This window comes from Elgaria multicarinata, chromosome 18 (assembly GCF_023053635.1).
Source record: "Elgaria multicarinata webbii isolate HBS135686 ecotype San Diego chromosome 18, rElgMul1.1.pri, whole genome shotgun sequence".
Lineage (NCBI taxonomy): Eukaryota > Metazoa > Chordata > Lepidosauria > Squamata > Anguidae > Elgaria > Elgaria multicarinata.
This window is the reverse complement of record NC_086188.1, coordinates 12,094,562-12,113,959: the sequence shown is the minus strand read 5'-3', so window position 1 is coordinate 12,113,959 and position 19,398 is coordinate 12,094,562. Positions and strand designations below refer to the sequence as shown.

Sequence of the window (19,398 nt, the reverse complement as noted above, 5' to 3'; positions counted from 1 at the left end):
TGAGTGCTTGACTACTTTTGGGCAGGGTCCCAGGGAGATGAGACAATGTCTTTAAGAACTGGTGGATTTGGGGCGGGGTAGTTAATGGGCCTCAGTCCAATTTCAGAAGGCTTTGCAGCCTTCTAACATGGGTGGGCCTCAAGTGACCCGCAGGCTTGTCTAGCAACCGCCACTCCTGCACCGTTGAATCAAGTGGCGGCAGGGCGAAATGGCCATTTTCGTGCACTAAAATTGTCAAATGGTTCTCAAGCTAAATGTCACCCTTTTTAGCAGGGTGGATAAAAATCAACGATTTTTTTATTATTATTTAAATTGGATTTTTTTGATAAAATGCTTTTGGAGGAAAAATCTATCTGAAGATTTTCTATTTAAGATACGTTCTAGTCCGAAGGTTAACTATGTAGCATGAGGCTGTATATTCATGCAATGTTAAATTTTTGGGGTAAATGAATTCTATTCATCCATTCACAATGTCATGCTCTTCCAGAGGTTTCTGTAAGATTATTGGGCAGTTTTTCTATCTAGAAGATATTATCACAGATGCTTGGTTTTACAGTTCTCAAAACTGTGAATCTGTGTCTGCAGAGATCACAGTCCCATTGTTCCTTTGCAAATCTATGTACACAGAGTCAACCCTTTACCTCTTAAGTGCTAAGTTTCAAAAAATTCAATGAATAGAGTGCACTTTTTTGGGGGGGGGAGTCACATGATTAAATCAAGTCTTTCTGAGTAGTGATTTAAATCAAATCCACCCTTCATTTTTAGCAAATCACCCATGTTTCTATCCAGCACCCTGCGGAGGGCAGCCTACCAGGGCTGGGAGGTTCTAGGGTTGGGGGCCCCTCTGAAATCATCTACCTCTTTTCTAACATAACCACCATCTCGTTACCTTTCTCTGTCGCTCTGAACAGGTCGTGGCTGTGTGGTCTAAGCTTGAAAGAGAGTTGAAAAGCTTAGCGTCTGATGGGGTACTTCTAACTGAAATGTGTCCCGTCCCCCCCCTGGATTGATGCAGAAGATTTATTAATCAGTGATCATCTTGTTGTCTAGTAGTGGTTTGAATCTCAGGATTTGCCAGCGGTCTGGAGTATTCCTTTGTAATGTTTTACACTGAATGCCTTCTACCTCTGTGTGTGTGTGTCACTCATCACTTGATGGCTTAAACCTATTGAGTGTGATGTGATATAAGTCTCCCCTTCTGATGTTTTCATTAGCGATCGCTCTTTCACGTGTTTCTTTATTCCGTGGATATCCCGCATCTCCTTCCAACGGGCCAGAGGAATTGGACCTGCTTCTGTCACATCCTCCCCATCTTTTGTCCTCACAACAACCCTGTGAGGTAGGTTAGGCTGAGAGATGGTGACAGGCCCATGATCATTCAGTCAAAGCCTTTTTACCCTGTTCTTCGCCCAAAAAGGCCCTCAGAGCAGTTTACAAGAATCAGTAATTAAACCCTTCCTTACAGACGAAAATGACACGAGACATGAGGAAACAGACTGGGAGGGAAGAGGGGGAGTCAGCATGATGGTGATGCTTGATTCAGAGAGCAACCCTATGGTCCCTAGGCAGAGTCTGGGGAACGGGGCGGGGCGGCATGGGATAGTTCAGATTTCTGAGCAGACACTGCTCAGAAACAGACGTCTGAGGTTTCCACCCCCTTCACTGTCTCAATGGGCACGGAAAGAACCATGCTGGCTGCTTCTCTGAGGTTGCAAAATTGACCTCAGAGGGAAGGGAAAGGGGTGTTCCCATGAGTGGGGAGGGAAGGAGCCTGGGGAGACCACTGTACGAGGAATCCTCCAGCCTCCGCAGCCTCCTGCCCTGCCCGTCCTCAACGCTTCAGCTAGACAGGCGAAAACACCCGTCTAGCTAAACCACAGAGCAGGCTGTTCATCCTCGCCTCCTACTCTGCATTGGGTACTCCTAAGCCTTTTGAGTTCAGAGTCTTAGGAGTATCACGGGCTGATCTGAAAGGCTTGCGCCCTCAGTTGCCCAGTGAGCTTCAAAGGCTTGTAGGGGTTTGAGCTTGGGTCTCCCCAGGCCTAATCCAGCACTGTAACCCCTCCGCTGCACTGTTTCTACTGTTGTCATGTGTATATCACATGAAAGTTGTTGTATCGTATTTCAGTCATCAAGCGCATGTGTGTACAGGGCCATGTGGCTTTGTTCTGGAGAACAGATGTCTGGGTATGATGTAGCCCTTGGAAAGACTAGCTCATGTTGGGGTGGGTGGGAGCAGGGGGGGTTTCATTTGAGTTTCAGCTATGCCAGTGGTTGGAACTTCTGAGGCTGTCTATAGCTTCTTCTCTATTCTAGCCATATAAGTATTGTGGTTTTGTGGCTGACCTAGTGGAGCAATGAATGAGAACGCAGAAAGAGAAAGCAATGCTGCTTTTCCTTTTTTTTTTAAGGTAAGTGCTTGGAAGCTTGTATGTATTCTGTTTAGGAATGACTCCCTCTAATCCTAAACTCAGGTGGTGAGTGCCAATATGACTGGAGCCAAAACAGGGCCTGCAGATCAACAAGAGGGTGGGCGTTCGCGCCCACCCGTACGCGGTGAGGGGGGAAGCCCAAAGTTTGCAGAGCTGCAATTAAAACAGAAACAAAAACTAAACAGCCCAGAGAGGACTGAGCATGCCTCAGTAGCTGTGGAATGCTGAAAAGTTCAGGGAGAAAAACCCATGAAATGGAGGTCATGATAAGAATGCCCTGCTTGAGCGCACCGTATAGTCTATGCTATATTGGAAGGCCGACTGGAATACTGCACAGAATCACTCCTGTTAGGAGGTGAGGTTACGCCGCAACATTTTATTGCAGGTCCCATTTGTAAAATAATAATTTGAATCATCAAACAAATAAAAATACGTTTGAGGGGGGTGGGGGAACTTTGCTATTTATATGCCACAACTCTTCCAGGGAACCTGGGGCCTTCTGCATGCAAAGACTGTAAGACCCTTGGTAGCCCTGTTTCTTGTTGCCTATATGACTCTGCCGTATACACTGGCAGAGTATGAATTACAAAACCTTGTGGAACTGTTTTACTCATAAGCATGCATGCACCTAACCTACCTGGGCTGTTTCATCTGGCCAAAGAAAGTTCCACTGTCTTCCGAATGATTCCTGCCCTCCACCGTTTTGTAAACAAAATGATAATAAAGTATATAACTTCTTAGATGATTTAAAACCGCCTTTCCCAACCACTTGTCCTCCTAATGAACTGGTTTGCATGTCACGGCTTGCATGTCACGGCTAACTATGGTTTGATTAACCTATAGTTAGTTGTGTCTGTGCAACATCAAGTGAATGTACTGAACATAACATCAGAAGAACCACGCTGGATCAGACCCAAGGTCCATCTAACCCAGCATTCTGTTCACACAGTGGCCACCCAGCTGCTCACGGGAAACCCAAAAGCAGGACCTGAGTGCAACAGCACCCTCCTGCCCATGTTCCCCAGCAACATTTGTACATAGGCGTACACTCCCTGTTACTGGAGGTAGCATATAACCATCAAGACTAGTAGCCATCCAAAGCCTTCTCCTCCTACCGCCACCCACCAGCTTCCACTTTCCAGGTTCCTAAACATCAAACCATGGGTTAACTCTGCGTTGTTTAATCCCTAAACAGCCCAGAGTTTCCCGGTTCAGACATAATGACAGCAATCCGAGAACAGGGCATTCCTGAATTGTTTAGGAAAGTGGGATCAGGCGAGCATACTCTCACAAATGGCCCAGGGTTCGATCGTGCAAAGCAGATCCATGTGTTGGACTACAAATCCCAGCATCTCCGGCAGTCATAATAATAATAATAATAATAATAATAATAATAATAATAATAATTTTATTTCTTACCCGCCTCTCCATTCTGATCGAGGCGGGGAACAACAGTAAATATAAAATTCACAAAACTGAATTAAAACATAATATGCATTCTTAAAAACATCCTAAAAACGTGTCGTAGAACAACACATCTGGAGGGCGTCAGGTTGGGGAAGGTGGCTTTGGAACCCTTTCCTCGAAAGCAAAAGGCACAGCGATTGCCTTGAAATGAGATGTGTTTCCAGAATGGTGGAGGCTTAAGCGATGGCGTAATTGAAGCAAGGTTGGGGGGGGGCGGTTGTGTGAGGTGGGTTGTGTGTTATTAACTGTGTGTTCTGGACGCCTTTGGGTTGGACCGTGCATCATTGGTAAACAAACAGTGCCCTGTAACGTTGGCTTTTTGTGGTTTCGATATTCTTTATATATTTATATATATCAGCATAATCAGACTGGGGCCTCTTTGGGAGGTGCCAGATTCTGTGTGGTCTCCTTTTGTAAGAGTAGTTTAGGGTCTCTGAAAGCTTCCCTCGCTCACCCCCGGCTCAGGGCGGTGCCAGCTGCCGCGTCTTCCTGCAGAAAACAGTTTGCATGCGACCAGCGGGTATAATAAATTGGGGAGGGGTGTGTGTTTCCGGCTTGTATCAGCTCCAGCTTTTAAACTCTTTTTCTTTTTTCTTCGTCCTCTCAGGCATATTTCTTTGGCCATCCACCTCCCACCCACCCCATTTCCTTTTAAAAAAAACCCCACGGAATTTGAAATAATATTCTCTGTACGCTGAGCGGAGTCTTCAGATACAGAATGCAGTCCGGGGCTCGGAAATAATTTTAACAATAGACCATATGGGAGTCCTAAACTCCGGGGCTTTTATTATTCAGAAGGTGGAAAATGTGGTCTGATATTCGACGGAGACACGGCGTAAATGAGAGCCACAAGGCAGCCTTCGAATAAGCTGGGGGGGGGGGGAGAGAGAGAGTTCAGATGGTCCTTTGAATATAATAACTTAACGTTTTGGCCCGAGTCCATAGAATGCATCCCAGCTGCTGGTTGGAAGCCAAGAAACAGCGCGCTGTAGTCTTTCGTTCTTGCTTGGTGGCTCTCGCCTCGTCCTCGCCTTGTCCCCCTCAGCCTCTGATTTTGTAACCCTCTTTCCTCTTCCTTTTTCTCTTCCCTTTCCTTCCCTCCCCCCCTCTCTCTCTCCTTTCCACACAAATGCGCCCCCCTTTACGCTTCCTGCAAAACGTTTTTCTTCTCTGCCGTTCCGAGTTGGGAGCTAATCTATGGGGCAGGGGGAGAGAATTGGGGAACTAAAGAGACAACCAAACAGGGGGTTTGAATTGCATGAACTTTCTGTTTTGGTGGCTGATCATTCTTGGATCATGGATTTGCATGTGACTATGGCTGTTAGAACATCAGAAGAGCCCTGCTGGATCAGACCAAGGGTCCATCTAGTCCAGCACTCTGTTCACACAGTGGCCAACCAGCTTTCGACCAGGGACCAACAAAGCAGGACATGGTGCAGCAGAACCCACCCGCCCATGTTCCTCAGCAACTGGTGCACACAGGCTTACTGCCTCGAATACTGGAGATAGCACACAACCTTCAGGGCTAGTAGCTATTGATGGCCTTCTCCTCCAGGAATTTATCCAACCCCCTTTTGAAAGCCATCCAGATTGGTGGCCATCACTACATCTTGTGGTAGTGAGTTCCATAATGTAAGTATGCTCTGTGTGAAGATGCCCTTCCTTTTATTTGTCCTGATCCTCCCACCCATCAGCTTCATGGGATGACCCCTGATTAGGTATTGTACATATAGACTTTGAATTTCTTCAGCATTCTATTCTCTTGATGGCATTTTCTCTCATAGGGTTGTATTTTCCTTGGCTTCTGTGCTGTCTCAGATATGGGTTCCTTGAGGTATGGTCAGATATTCCCCTCTCACCTGGAATGGCCGGGTGTCCTCTTTTACAGAGCACTGTCCTCTGTTTCAGCGGATGCCCTGTCCAATTAGATTGCTGGCGCAGTTAGAACTTGGACCCCAGACTGGTCACCTGGTCCCAATCTTCCACACTAGGGTGAGATGTACTGTATTTCTATTTACAACAGTTCTTTTCAAATGTGCATCTAAATTTGAGAGCCAGCATGGTGTAGTGGTTAGAGTGTTGGATTAGGACTTGGGAGATCCGGTTCTAGTCCTAACTCCTCCATGAAGCTTACTGGGTGACTTTGGGCCAGTCACTGACTCTCAGCCTAACCTACCTCACAAGGTTGTTGTGAGGGGAGGATGGGGACCGTATGAGTTATCTTGAGTTCCTTGCAGAGGGGAAAGGCAGGATATAAATGTAATAATAAATAGTTCTGTTTTTCTTCTAAAGCCAACTAAGCTGGTGGCCATTACCACATCTTGCAGCCATCAATCCCATAAGTTAACTATGTGCAGTGTGAAGAAGTACTTCCTTTCTTCTTTTTTTATACCATAAACCTTACACTCTTCAGCTGCTCTTCAACGCTCCCTTTATTATTTGGAACTGTATTCCTTATTTGTTCTCTGTCCTCCATGGGGTATCCCTGGGACCCCTTATCCTCCCAGGAGACTCCAGAATGGTTCCAGGACCCATTTCACCAGAAAGATCCCAGGAGTTGGCTCCTCTACATCCAGAAGAGGTTCCATTGCCATCCTCAGACTCTGAATGCTTGGACCATAAGGACACTAGCATACCCCAGCCTCTTTGTCAGAGCCTTAGTTGCTAAGGTACAACAGGCCCCTTAAAGAGATCAAGCCTTATTCATTATGGAGGCGGTGCTTATCATGCTAAATCCAGCTACACTCTTATTTAAGACTTAGTCTTGTTCTGGCCTCTGTTGGAGCAACTTACAGGCAACCCTGTCTGTCTTCCAGCCCCAACACCACTTGGAGCTGTCCATGGTGCTGATCTCTTTCCATCTTGCTTCCTAAGAAACCTGACCCTTGCTCAAGATCTGAGCCATAGCAGAACCCTGAAAGCCAAGCTGCATCACAGAGCAACATCAAAACCCACAGCCTGAAATGGTACCATGGCCTCCAGATATGCAGGACTACAACTCCCAGCAGGTAGTGGCTGAGGATGATGGGAGTTGTAGTCTAGCACATCTGAAGGGCACCAGGTTGGAGATGTCCTGGTGCCTACATGATGACCTTTTCGGCCCCAGATAAAGACTTTTTTATTCTCCCAGGCATTTTGATGATCTTTTTTTTTTACTGCTTTTAGTTCTTTTTTCTGCTGCTGGTTTTAATCTGGTTTTACATGCTGGAATGTTTTTATTCTTCGTTTCCGGTTTTATCTCGGTTTTATTCTGCGCCTTTTTAATTCTTTGTTTTGAGGTTTGTATTTCATGCGTTGTACCATGTCCCGAAAACTGTAGTTATTTGGCATGTGAAAAGTACAGCAAATAAATAAATTACAGCTGCAACAACAAAGATGAATAAGTGAAAGAAAACCCAATAATGAGCAGCTACGTCATGACGGATCAGTTACAATCCAGAGAAAAACTGTTCTAGAGTACGAAATCGAATTTATCGTGCGAGTCAGCCGGAGATGGTGTAGAAGAGGAGTTGTGTAGGAAGCCACAAATATTTAGCTATCTTTATTGAAGGGGAGGGACGAGTGTTTGCATCTACGGGCTCAGGGCATGTCAGCGAAACTGGGTTTCAACACACTTGCTTTGCTAACAATCCTTCTGTTTGTCCAGGATTTAAGGGGGGAAAATCTCCAGGCCTTAATTTATATCGAGCTGGGCCCAAAGGCATTCAGGAGCAGATAACTTTCCAGCCTACCCCGTGCAGCTTTTTTTTCTCCGCCCTGTTCTTTTATTTACCCAGGCAGGGCATATTGCATGCAAACCTGCTAAGCTAGAACTGTGTTTGAATGGTCGTGACAACTCGTCTTTGGGTGTCTTTCTCCCCCACCACACCACACCCCGCACCCACCCCGCCCTGCAAAAAGAGTTGGCTAACTAAACAGAAAGTCAGCATCATCGGATTCCCTTATCAGAGATGAAGGGTATAATGCATTGCCACTGAGCAGTGAGAAAATTGGCGGGCGAAGGATGAGCTGTAATTTAGTGAAGATAAATTGTGGGACACACACACACACACTGCATGCCATCTCCCTGACACCTGGAACATCACTGTGGAAAAGCAAAAAAGAATTCCTGCATTGAGCAGGGGGTTGGACTCGATGGCCTTATAGGCCCCTTCCAACTCTACTTTTCTATGTTTCTATGAATTGATTTCCCAACCTGTCTTGTTCTTCTCATGTTCTTAACGCTTTCAGGCCGCGGTGGGGGAAATCTGGCCCTCCAGAGGTCTCAGGACTTCAGTTCCCATGAGCCACAGGCAGCATGGTCAATGGCTGGGGATTATGGAAGTTGTAGTCCGCCACAACTAGCAGGTCCTCCACTCCCGTTTTAGGAGAAAGGAGGACAACAAGGGTTTGCTCATTCCTGGTGTTTACTCTTGAGTAAAGCCAATTGAAAGTTGACTTCTCTCTGTCTTTTTCTTACAGGTAATCTTGCATGTTGCCCCAGGGCGAATTCCCCCTGTTGGTAGCTGAGGTAAGAAAATGTTTCTGTTGTTTATTTTTTATTTTATTTCTAGTTTCTTAGACATTTTATTATTTATTTATTTATTTATTTATTACATTTTTATACTGCCCAATAGCCGAAGCTCTCTGGGCGGTTCACAAAAATTAAAACCATCATAAAACAACCAACAGGTTAAAAGCACAAATACAAAATACAGTATAAAAAGCACAACCGGGATAAAACCACACAGCAAAATTGATATAAGATTAAAATACAGAGTTAAAACAGTAAAATTTAAATTTAAGTTAAAATTAAGCGTTAAAATACTGAGTGAATAAAAAGGTCTTCAGCTGGCGACGAAAGCAGTACAGTGTAGGCGCCAGGCGGACCTCTCTGGGGAGCTCGTTCCACAACCGGGGTGCCACAGCGGAGAAGGCCCTGCTCCTAGTAGCCACCTGCCTCACTTCCTTTGGCAGGGGCTCACGGAGAAGGACCCCTGTAGATGATCTTAAGGTCCAGGCAGGTACATATGGGAGGAGGCGTTCCTTCAAATAACCTGGCCCCAAACCGTTTAGGGCTTTAAATGTCAATACCAGCACTTTGAATCGGGCCCGGACATTTATTTATTGCACCTTTATTCTGCCCGATAGCTGAAGCTCTCTGGGTAGGCGGTTCACAACTATGACAATCATAAAACATAAGACGATGAAAAGGTGTCCTCAACTTAACTCTGCACCAGAAGTGCTTTTATTTATTTTTAAAAGGTGTCTTCTTAAGGAAAGGTATTTTTTCCAGATTGGCCAAGGTTGCAGAGGTGCTCTAGTTCTTCTTCATGGTCTTCATTTCCAAAAGCTGAGGGACGTTTTGGTGGGAATCCTCACCCACCCTGTCACTGCTCACGTCCTCGCACGTTCCGATCCAACTCGGTTATTTTTTCGACCGCCTAGCTGGGCGCCTCACAGGGAATGTCTCCCATCCCATTTTGGATTCCGCTGAGGTGTTTTTCCTTCATTTTTCTTCTCCATGTTTCGTTTTCTTCTTCGGCGTTTCCCCCCCCCCTCGTATTTTTCGAGGGTGGGGGTGGGGAAAGACGCAAGATGCTTACGAATGATTAGAAACGCCATGTTTAGTCTGTCGGTCAATTAAAGAGAAGGATAATGTTGGTTCTTAAAAAAGATGTCCTCAACTTAACTCTGCACCAGAGTTATTTGTTACTTTTCTTTTTTAAAAAAAGGAGAGGTATTTTTCCAAGTTGACCAAGGGTTTAGCTAGACCTAAGGATTATCCCAGGCAAATGGAGGGGTCGTCCCTGCCTGCTCCTGGGATCCCCTGTGTGTCATTTGGATGCACAGCAATGATCCCGGGATATAGGCCTGGTCTAGCTATGGCCTAAGTCTTGGTTAACCTACCTAGCACAATAGTTGCCACTACTGTTATAAACCATTTTAAAGCAGTATTATAGATCCTGCCCTGCTGCACCCCAGATGGATTGCAATTCCCATAATTCCCAGTCCCCCCCTCTCTCAACATTCACTTTCTCTCACTCACTCACTCACTCTCTCTCTCATCCATGAACAACCAAATAAGATCTTAACATTGTGAGAATGAAAAATTCATCAGTGTCTCCAGTATAAGCGTGGTTCTGCAGACCATTAGAACAACTCTCTGATTTATCTATGTTCTTGAAAGCCTGCCTTTGGGGGGAAGGGAAATAATCCTTGGCAGCAAGTTTTCTAGCATGGGTAGCCATGCTAGTCTGTTGCGGCTAAACAAGAAAAAAAAAATCTGGTACCTTCAAGACTAACAAAGATATTGTGATGTTAAATTTGGTTCCTGCAGGGACTTTTGAGTGATGTTTTTAGGCCCAGAGACCCTACGTTCCTTCCTATTTTAAAAAAGATTGCTTGTTCTTAGGGTTTTCAACTTTAAGTGCTTTTGGAAGAACTTTACAGATGACTGTGACTAAATATCATTACTATTTAATTTGTGTTTGATTTCTCCATCCCGCTGAGTTCAGGGCAGCTTACAAAATGCCATAAAAATAACAGTCTTGTATAGCGCACACAAAGGACATGATTACTGAACTGATGAGGAAGCAAAGCTAGCTGGCAATGCCGTTAAGCAAAAATCACGGCTTGCCCTGAAAAGCTTGCACAAGTCAAAGTGCTCTGGGGTGTGAATTTGGGTTTAACGTTTGTATAGATGTGTATGATTTCCCCCCTAAAAGTCATCATGGTAGGACATGAACAGAGTTCCCCACAGGAGACTCCTATTCTATAGGTATTCTTTAAGGTGGATTCCTGCATTGAGCAGGGGGTTGGACTTGATGGCCTTATAGGCCCTTTCCAACTCTACTGTTCCATGATTCTATGATTACTAGACCAGGATTCACCTTTGCTCATATGAATCTGCCCATTTTGATGATGTCATCAGACTGATAAACTGCTGGCCTACACCCCAAAAGCCTGTTCAGATAAATACGTCCTTAGCTGGCGCCTGAATGCCAACAGTGTTGGGGCAGCTGAATCTCTACCAGAAAGGAGCTCCATGGACGGGGTGCCACCACTGAGAAGACTCTGCCATGTGTGGTGGCCCCATGGGGTAACATCCCTCAAGGCCACCACAAGCAGAGACTGCCTAGCCTATCTTAAATCCTAGGTTGGTCAGTACCAGGAAAGGTGTTCCTTCCTGTGAATGTAGGAATTCATCTCTCTCTCTCTCTCTCTCTCTCTCTCTCTCTCTCTCTCTCTCTCTCAAAGTTCTTCCAACCTTCCCCGACCTTCGAGATCTGTTGGACTGCATCTCCTATGTTGGAGACTTTTGCACATCTGGTTAAGCCAGGGATGGGCAACTTGTGGCCCTCCAGATGTTCTGATGCTTACAATTTGCATCAGGTGTTGCAAAAGTGGGGGATCATGGGAGCTGTGGGCCTGCAAATGTTTTGAGCTACACGTTGCCCACTCCTGGGCTAAGCCATTGAGCCGCTCCTCTTCCAATGAGCGACAGTTGTGTGGCCACCACTGGTCCCATCAAGAGCTTGCCTTTGCATCCTACTGGGTATTTTCCACTGGCACTGACGGTCTGTGGCCAAAATGCTCCTTCATTACCTTCCTATGCAAAAGGCATTTACAGCCAGTGAGAACATTGTTGTTGGTTTTAAAGAAAGTAGTGGGGTGGAGGAGGGAGAGGTGGTTATGAAATTGATGAAGGGAGCCAGCAATTCAGGTGATGAGCGCATATGTGAAAACCATAACCAAGAGATGTTATTTGGTGTTGGTTTCCATGGGAATGATTTTGGCCAGCGTGTATGGACTCTTGGACTCTTTCCTGTGCATTTCCTGCAGGGAGCATGTGTTAACATCTTTCTATCCAAGAGACACATGTTTCATATTTTCCCATAACCTTCCCCTGACCCTTTTGGCTGAGGAAAGGAAATGCAAGATGGGACCATCTCTCTCTTGATTACAATTACTTACACGGAATGGAAAAATTCCATGTTGCTGTTTTATTCCTCCTCGCTCTCCCCCACTTTTTCGTGCTTGGGTGTATGTGCGATATCCCTTGGATCCGTAAACCAGCGTGAAGGGTCGATCAGAATCCATGAACTGTTCCTACGACACTCATGAAGCGGTTGAGGCCATCCCCCGAAGCTGATCGGTGGAAGGTTCAGGAGTACAAGGAAGGACTTCTTCACACAGCACATAGTCAAACTATGGAATTCACTACCACTAGTGATGGCCACCCATTTGGATGACCATAAAAGGGGGTTAGACTAATTCCTGGAGAAGAAGGCTATCTATAACTACTAGCCCTGATGGCTATGTGCTACCTCCAGAATCAGAGGCAGTATTCCTATGTACACCAGTTGTTGGGGAACATTGGTGGGAGGGTGCTGTTGCATTCATGTTCTGCTTGTGGTTTCTTAGACAACAACTGGACTAGATGGACCCTTGGTCTGATCCAGCAGGGCTCTCCTGATGTTCTTATGCCTCTCTTCCCTTTCCCACAAATTTGCAGATTTGAGGTGTTCAAGAACCCATGCGTTGACCAGGTTAACATTGCCTGCCACTTTAATTTTATTTAATTGCTTTTTCATTCGGCAAACCCCTGCCTGAAGAAGAATTCTGGATAGCACACAAGCTCCGGGCTGCCAAGGATTTGACCCTTTTTGTTTACCCACAAGATTCCTCTGTTTGGTTCATGTGTGCTCTCCACCCCACCCCCTTCTCTTTTCCTTTCAAAAATATTCATTTTGGCAACTGTGCTCTCAGTGATGTTTCCTTTTCACATCACACCCTCAATCGCTTCCAAAGAGGCTTGCTGCTGAGCCAACCTTTTTCTTCCTCTAGATTGAGGGTTGCTTCCCAGCCTGTTCCAACCCACGCTTCGTCCTAGGATCCTTTATGCAACGTATTCCATGCAGCCTTTCCTCCTGAAAGTGGGCACCCACCAAAGCCGGGGTTTCTTTAGCACCTCCTTACCTTTCATGGTGCCTCGAGGGGAGACATGATAGCACTCTTCAAGGACTTGAAAGGTTGCCACACAGAGGAGGGCCAGGATCTCTTTTCGATCATCCAGAGTGCAGGACACGGAATAACGGGCTCAAGTTACAGGAAGTCCGATTCCGGCTGGACATCAGGAAAAACTTCCTGACTGTTAGAGCAGTACGACAATGGAACCAGTGACCTAGGGAGGTTGTGGGCTCTCCCACACTAGAGGCCTTCAAGAGGCAGCTGGACAACCATCTGTCAGGGATGCTTTAGGGTGGATTCCTGCATTGAGCAGGGGGTTGGACTCGATGGCCTTGTAGGCCCCTTCCAATTCTGCTATTCTATGATTCTATGAAAGGTTGTCACACAGAGGAGGGCCAGGATCTCTTCTCGATCCTCCCAGAGTGCAGGACACAGAATAACAGGCTCAAGTGACAGGAAGTCAGATTCCGGCTGGACATCAGGAAAAACTTCCTGACTGTTAGAGCAGTATGACAATGGAACCAGTGACCTAGGGAGGTTGTGGGCATTCAAGAGGCAGCTGGACAACCATCTGTCAGGGATGCTTTAGGGTGGATTCCTGCATTGAGCAGGGGGTTGGACTCGATGGCCTTGTAGGCCCCTTCCAATTCTGCTATTCTATGATTCTATGAAAGGTTGTCACACAGAGGAGGGACAGGATCTCTTCTCGATCCTCCCAGAGTGCAGGACACAGAATAACAGGCTCAAGTGACAGGAAGTCAGATTCCGGCTGGACATCAGGAAAAACTTCCTGACTGTTAGAGCAGTATGACAATGGAACCAGTGACCTAGGGAGGTTGTGGGCATTCAAGAGGCAGCTGGACAACCATCTGTCAGGGATGCTTTAGGGTGGATTCCTGCATTGAGCAGGGGGTTGGACTCGATGGCCTTGTAGGCCCCTTCCAGCTCTACTATTCTATGATTCTATGGTTCTGTGTTTGGGGCAACAGCTTCAATCAGGCCTGGCCAGCATGGGACTTGTTGAAAACATCTCAGAGCCCCCATGATGGGCAAGGCCAGCTTGAGGGGTCACTCTGCATCTTCCCTTCTTGTCACAAAAGAGCTGGGACATTGCGTGTGCTGTGTCAACCTAGTGTGTAGCTGCTGCAAAAAGAAAAAGGCAAACTCCGTGTTAGGAATAATCAGGAAAGGAATTGAAAATTAAACTGGCAAGATCATGCTGCCTTGATACAAATCTCTGGCACGACCACACTCGGGGCTCATCTACACCAAGCAGGATATTGCACTATGAAAGTGGCATATAAAAGGCAGGAGCCAGACACCAAGCAGAATATAGCTATATGAAAGTGATATAAGGTCTGTGTCAATGAGCCCCAACTGTTGTCACTGCACTTCCAATACCGCTATAAAGCAGTCGTGTGGCTCCTGCCTTTTATATGCCACCTCCATAGTGGAATATCCTGCTTGGTGTAGATGAGCCCTTAGAATACTGTGTACGGTTCTGGTCAACGCACCTTAAAAAAGATACTGTAGAACTGGGGAAAGGGCAGCTAAAATGATCAAGGGCCTGGAGGATCTCCGTTATGAGGGAAGATTCCAACTGCCGGGGTTGTTTAGCTTAAAGAATAGGTGAGTAAGGGGAGACGTGATAGAAGGGGACAAAGTCTCCCTCTTCCCTCCCCATCCACTTTTCCTTGTGTGTCATGTCTTTTTTTAGAATGTAAACCTGAGGGTAGGGACTGTCTTCTTTATTGATACATTGTAAGCTGCTCTGAGAGCCTTTTGGCTGAGGTGTGGGATAAAAAATACTCAAATAAATAAATAAATAAAGTCGTGCATGGTGTGGAGCGAGTGGATAGGGAGGCATTTTCCTTGCTCTCTCATAATACTAGAACCTGGGGCCATCCTATGAAGCTGATTGGTGGGAGATTCGGGACAGATAAAAGGAAGGGCTTCTTCACACAGCACAGACTCAAACTATGGACTACCAGGAGATGTAGTGATGGCCACCGATTTGGATGGCTTTAAAAGGGGATTGGAGGTGAAGGCTGTCCATGGCTACTAGTCCTGATGGCTGTGTGCTACCTCCAGAACCAGAGGTAGCATGCCTATGTACACGAGTTGCTGGGGAACATGGGCGAGAGGATGTTTTTGCATTTATTTCCTGCTTGTGGTCATCTGGATGATCACCGTGCAAACAAAACGCTGGCGTAGATGGACCCTTGGTCTGATCCAGCACGGCTCCTCTTATGTCCTTTTGATTTCATCTCTTAAAAAAAATAAATCCTTTTTTTGTTTTTGAACAAACGAGCTCTCGCATAAGTGTCGTGTTACGTGGCTTTGGGGCGCAAATGCTTCCTTTTCGCGTCGTACCCCGCCGTCGCTCCGATGGGAGCCTTGTGTGTCGGGCCATTTGCTTCCTCCAGCGTGGATCCAGCGGCGGTGAGAGAGAGAGAGAGAGAGAGGGACTGGGCACATTCTTGCACACTTGTGGAGCACAAATGTTCTTTGCTTAAAGCATTCTCTTAAGGTCATAGGCCAAGGGGTGCTGTGTGTGCTTTTGAAAATAGCTTCCCTTTTGAGGGCAGTTATCAGATACCCCTCTGGGGTGGGCTACAGCTGGTGCGCCATGGTACTAACATAATCCTTTGGTTGGTGACTACGGGACGCAAATGTGCCTCTCAGTGTATTTAAAGGGGCACACCTGTTTGGTTACGGCTATTACATGCCTTAGGCAAGGGAGGGGTTTTATTGGGGAAGTGTAAGAGGATTCTCCATTTTTACCCATAGTGTGTGTGTGTGTGTGTGTGTGTGCTTTCCTCCTGCCCTTCCTTTACATTTCTCCATAGAGCTCAGCAAACGTGGTCTCCCAAAATTCCTCACCCTCTTTGCGGGTGGCAAAGTTGGGGTGTGAATGAAGGAGATTCCCCCTCCTGATGATGGTGACCACCATCTTGATCATCATCATCATCATCTCTCCTTTCTTGCTTGTGGCGGTTTTTCTAGACGGACATGATGGACTTTGCCCACTTTTACTGACTTAGAAACATCCTGTTGGACATGTTTTAAGTAGGACCGCTTTCTAGATGTTGGTGTGGATGTATTTTGGTAGGCCCAGTTTCTGAAGATTTTCCATGTGATGTCAGTGACTAACGGAATAATTGTGACCGTTTCTTGTTGCCATAGTTCTTTAACTTCCGTGGCCGGTGGTGTGTCTTCTTCTCTCCTTGCTAACACAAAAATGTTTTAGAAAGGAAGAGGAAAATATACACCGCTGGCCATGGAAATTAAAGAACTACGGGAACAGGAAAAGGTCGTTATTTTTTGATGTTGTTGTTGTGTTGTTATATCTATACCTCCCCATAGCTGAAGATTTCTGGGTGGTTTACAGCAATTCATTAAAATGAAAAATACGACATAATAAAAAAATAGTCTTTAAAAAACTTAACTTGGAAAAACTAAACCAATGTAAGTAGCTAAAACAATTTAATTAAGCAACATTTTTCCTAATAGACCTGTTCTAAAACAGCACTCACAGATGCCACATCATATACCATTAAATACCTGGGAGTAGAGGGTGATCTTTACCCAGCACCGAGAAGATAACAGTGTGGGTGCCAGTGGGGAGGTCATTTCAGGAAGGTGGGGAGGGGCACCACTAGTCCTGATGGCCTTATGCCACACCCAGTATCAGAGACAGGATGCCTGTGTATGCCAGTTGCTGGGGAACTTGGGAGGGAGGGTGCTGTTGCACTTCTATCCTGTTTGAGGGCTTCCCATGGGCAGCTGGTCGGCCACTGTGTGAACAGAATGCTGGACTAGATGGACCTTTGGTCTGAACCATCAGGGCTCTTCTGATGTCTCCTTTGACATGCAGAAACTCTCCCAGGGTTTCAGACAGAAGTCTCTCCCAGCTCGGGGATTGAACCTGAGACCTTCTGTGTACAAGGCATGTGCTCTACCACTGAACTATAGCCCCCTCCCCAGATTGAGAGGCAATTTATCTCTGAATATCAGTTGCTGGAGGGCACTGGAACAGGGGAGTAGGTCTTGATTTCATGCTGGGCTTGGTCAGTTTCCCAACAGTATCTGACTAGCCGCTGTGGGGAACAAGACAAAAGCTGGACTGGACTTGATCCGCAGAGTTGCTCTTACATTCTTAAGAGACGTAGGAAGCTGCCATTCTGAGTCAGACCATCGGTCCATCTAGCCCAGTATTGTCAACACTGACTGGCAGCATCTCTCCAGGGTTTCAAGAAGGAGGTTTTCCGGAGATGCTGGAAATCAAACCAGGGACCTTCCGCACCCAAACCATGTGCTCCGCCACTGAGCTACTGTCCCTCCCTTCTGTACAGTGTGTCTGTGATGTTAACCCTTTAATTGTGGCATCTTCCTGCGATGGTTGAGAAGTTCTACTACAGGGAATATGTATATAATGTTGTTGTTTGCTTAAACGTTTGCATCGAACAGAGACAGGACCAAAGTGGAGAACTACTATCGTTCGATCAGATGTGCTACTTAACGCGCCTACATTGAGTGTACGTGAGTGTGTTTTTAAACCGTTCAGATGCCTTGATCCAGCACACGATATTCTCACAGCCGTGCCGTTTTCCCCGTGTGTTGTCTACGTTCTGGTCTCACCTTGCCCGAATGTAATCGCGATCAGCCCGGGTTTCTGTTTGTTCAGTTCGCTGCGACTACTCGGAGAGTCTGCAACTCGTTCTTTTAAAAAAGAAAAAGGGGGGGGGAAGGGTGATCGGGGTAACTAATCAGTTTCATATAAGCAGCTTAGCCAGTGTTTACTGGGATCATGAGGCTGAAAAAGCCCTAAAAAGTCAACTCCGAAATACCTTCACCGTAACTAAATGCCATCCTTGAGTCTCTTCCTACTTTGTCCTACCAGCCAAACCTGTTTCGCTTGCTGGTTGGCTTAGCCAAAGCCCTGAATTTGCCACTGGGCTGGTGGAGGGGATCCCCTCCTATCTAAATTGTGCAATTCTCCCCAAGCTTCATCTGAAGCCACCTTGTACATGACAGGATGCTTACTTTAAGAAAATATGCTCCATTGCAAGGTCAGGAAACAGGCATTCAAAGCAGTTTCCCCACTCCTGAGGTTTTAAGACACACTATATAAAACAAGCTCAGGACAAAACCTCATCACTAAATTGTGGCCCTTCCTACTGGTTTAACTATGGCATAGAGAGTGGAAGGTCTGGATCAGGCCCCGTTTCACTCGCTTTAATTGATTCATTGCGTTTACCTTTCCACCCAAAATCTCACAAGCAGCGTACATGGTTTTCCTTCCTCCCCACCACTCACTTGGGCCTCACAACAACCCTCTGAGGCGGGCTACGGTGAGTGATCGTGGTCCGGTTCGCACAATCACGGAGGGCAAATATGAAACGGTGGCTTATTTTCACCACCACTCTCCATGTGTGTGCTGGGTGTGTGTGTGTGTTTGCATAATTGCCCTCGGCAGTGCAGCTTGTGCGAAGTCCTGGCGGATTTCATTCTGTCCCCCACCCCTGTAGGGAGCGAATCCAGTATGCGGATTTCAGGTTGCTGTTGTGTTTTATGGTAGTAGCTATTTGCACAAATTGGATTGTGGTTTTTTAAAAAAACAAACAGGTCTTTAAATTTGGGCAACTGGAATTGTGTTCTTTAAAAAAAACTATTTTTCAGGTCTTTAAATTTGCGCAAATGGGTTCAGTTGTTGTTGGTTTTAAGCGGCCTTTCGGGTCCTCCATGTATTCCCATTGTAAATATTCTTGTCAGTTTCATCTTTTCCACATGTTACTTCATTTAGCCCAACAGAATCATGTTCTGTACTGGTTCAAAGAATGTGTCGATTTCATCCTCCGCTGGGCAGGGCTGCTACAGAGCCCCAAATGGGTTGGATTTAGCTTGGAAACATGATAAATTTGACCCTTAGGGCATTTTCTTGGAGCTTTTTGCAAAGTTAGAAGTGCCTCAAAGTAGGAAATGAATAAAAACCATGTTGTCATGGCTGGGCTCACACAACACGCTAACCTACCCTGGGTTATTGTATTGACTGAACGCAGCGCGTTTTCCGCAGGGTTGTGGCGTGGGTAAGAAGCCACCACACCGGGTTCGGCTGATGCAGCAAGCCAAACCGGGTAATTATGCAAATCGTGGTCACGGATAGGGGGAAAAGCCACAATGGCTTCCTTCACTCCTGTGATCATTTGAACCCGAAAAGTGAATCCTGTGTAGCGGGTTAAAGGTTCTGTCTCCAAGTCTGCAATGGTGGAAGACTATTAGTCGAATAATAATTTAATACTGGTCATGTTTGCTTAGGGAAAGCACGCAAAATCAAGAGACCTATAGGAATTTAAAACTGTTAACAGAACATAAGAAGAGCCATGCTGGATCTGACCAAGGATCCATCTAGTCCAGCCCTCTGTTCACACAGTGGCCGACCAGCTGCCTTCCCGCAAGCAGGATGCAGGAGCAACAACACCCAACCACCCATGTTCCCCAGCAACTGGTGTATATAGTCTTACTGCCTTGGAGGCTGGATTTTCTG

General features: G+C 46.2%; 1 protein-coding gene across 2 annotated transcripts in view; it reads left to right on the top strand.

The window, feature by feature from the left end:
* The window catches only part of HIC2 (HIC ZBTB transcriptional repressor 2), a 100,769-nt gene that overhangs the window by 59,381 nt on the left and 21,990 nt on the right, over positions 1-19,398 (top strand). For both annotated transcript variants that reach the window (XM_063143877.1, XM_063143876.1), the window contains exon 2: positions 8,361-8,409. The gene's annotated coding sequence lies outside the window, so the exon portion shown is untranslated. The remainder of the gene's footprint in view (positions 1-8,360; positions 8,410-19,398) is intronic.